Raw genomic sequence first — 2,500 nt, forward strand, 5'->3', positions numbered from 1 at the left:
TTGATTCTAAACGCATAGTTGGTATACATATGTCATCGATAAGGCAAGCATCAGATTTGCTTTTGCTAAACCTAACCCTGACCCTGACCCTAAATTACACCCCCAAAAAAGAACATGCCTAGAAAGTTAACCTTGACTCCATTCTCTAAAACCTCCATTACAAGAACTGCAAAAGGAATTAAAAAACAAGTTGAAGTCTGCCTGCAGAGCTGTTGTTCTTGTTTGTTTTTTGGAGGGGAAGTGGCTTCATAAAGGCAGAGTGGCTAGGAAACTTTCAGATTTGGTCCCAGAATCTCTTATTAGTCACTGAGACACCTGTGCCCACAGAACTGACACAAAAATGCTTTTGACCTAAAATTGGGAGGGATTTGCTTTCTCTTATCCTATAATTCTCTTAGGCTGGTTTGGTAGCATAAAAGGATTAATAAATTATTGAAATCCTTCCTAAAGTTAAACAAAGTGGGGGAGCAAGCGATTTCATGGGGCGGTGTAGAAAAATCTATCTTGGAATTTATTATAATCACCCTACAAGTGCGAGTTATGTATCATTTCCGTCGTCAGCTTTAAAAAAGGAAAGATTCACGCTCCATCCACACGTATCCGGCCGGATATTTTTCAAAAATATTCGCATCCACACATAGCGTATTCAACCAAACGCATCCGGATTCACTCTAGTACTCAGGACTCCTCATGGAAACAGACGTACGCGTAACAGAGCATGCGCTATATAGAAACAATATTGCCCTTGGCAGTCATCTTGAGAATTGATTTCACAGTAAAGAACTGTTCTCGATCTTGTTACGTCATCCGGAAAAAGAAAATTTCCGGATTCAGCGGTTCCGGATTCATAGCGGATTCAAAAATATCCACTCTGGAGAGCGTATTCAAAAAGTTCCGGATCTCGGATTCGCCAGCGAATTCGCCGGATACGTGTGGACGAGTAGAGTTCCGGATTTGAAAATATCCATAAACGCCACAAAACAGTAATAACATTGGTTAAAACTGAGAAAAATAATCGTGCTGCACGTGCAACATGCATGTTAGCACTTATTTTTGTGGTACTCTGCATAACAGCGACGCGAAGTCACTAAATATGAGGTTTAGACAACAAACTGAGGATACAAATGTGAACCTTTTTGTTCTTTATTTTTACTCAGAAATCGCTCGTACCCAAGTTATTTTAGGATACTTCGCCCATATTGTTCGACGTGAACGAGATGGAATAAAAACACTTGCGATAGTGAAGAGTTATATTTTGAGATGCCTTAGTTTCATACGTATCGCCCGCGTTGTTGATCTTAAAGTCCCGAAGTAGTCGAAAGATAACGGCCAAATTCAGGTTGAGCACGTGAAGATAAATTTTAATGTTATCCGTGTAAAACAAATGACGGTTTTCATGCCTAGTTCGTTCCTGGATAGCAGGCAAACAATTTTCAGGTAGAGCGAGTTAGAGTCATGGCCAAGTAAGTTAAGCCAATTTTAGTTGTTTGACGATTATAACGTTCGTCCACGTGGCCTTAACAGTAATGAAGTCGACAAAAACTGGACTTGAAACAACGTTGTAGCCACCTGTGTTCGGGTTTACCCCTATGGAGTACCCAAATGAAGTATCCCGAGACTGGTAGAATCTTTTCGCAACTTCCACTTATTTCATTCAAACGCGACAAAAACCTAGGCAACTTTTTAGTTAAAAGCGCGCTCAAAACTAACGAGCAACCCGGCACTTTCAAATGCGCGCGCTCACGATGCAAAGCTTGTCTTTTACTCTTAACACGAGCAAAATACCGGGATCTATGTGATCTGTTAAGATCACCGATCGTTTTACATGTACCTCCGCAAATGTCATTTATTGCATAACCACTATGTTATGCAATAAATTATACATTGGCGAGACAGGTAGACGACTAGGCGACCGAAACCGCAAACACCTTCGCGATGTTGAGAAGAATGACAAGGATGCGTCTAAGCCAGTGGCTCGTCATTTTAATCTCCCTAACCACTCCAAAAAAAACCTGGCTATCTGCGGCCTTTCCCTACATCTAGGTACGACGGAAAGCCGCAAGAATCTGGAACAAAAATTCATCTTCCAAATCAGCACCCTTAATCCTCACGGTATTAACGAACGCCTTTCATTTAACTAACGTATCCTATTTTTCACGGTGCCATGTTACCACCAATATCGCAGCTTCTACTCTACTATAAAAACTACACATAACCCACACTTCCTCGATTCGCTCTGATGAAGGGCTAACTCTCGAAACGTCAGCTTTTAGAACCTCTGTACGGTGGTCAATTTACGTTATCAACTCCTTTGATGAAACCAAATTTTTGTATACTACTTCCCCACCGACGTAGCAACACAGTTTCTTTAGAAACTAACCCCTTTACCCCTAAAAATAGTTAAGAAGTAAAAAAATCATTTTCCAAGGCGAATGTCTTTTAACTGCACATACCTTCAATGAGTTGTGCGTACGACGAGATCTCTTGCGTGCGAAAACCT

At 41.0% G+C, this 2,500-nt stretch overlaps 1 long non-coding RNA gene across 1 annotated transcript in view; it reads right to left on the reverse strand.

Annotated features, from left to right (window-relative positions):
* LOC138000256 (uncharacterized) overlaps window positions 1-2,500 on the reverse strand; it is a 52,520-nt gene that overhangs the window by 40,964 nt on the left and 9,056 nt on the right. The gene's annotated exons all lie outside the window — the stretch shown is intronic.

Source organism: Montipora foliosa, chromosome 4 (assembly GCF_036669935.1).
Source record: "Montipora foliosa isolate CH-2021 chromosome 4, ASM3666993v2, whole genome shotgun sequence".
Lineage (NCBI taxonomy): Eukaryota > Metazoa > Cnidaria > Anthozoa > Scleractinia > Acroporidae > Montipora > Montipora foliosa.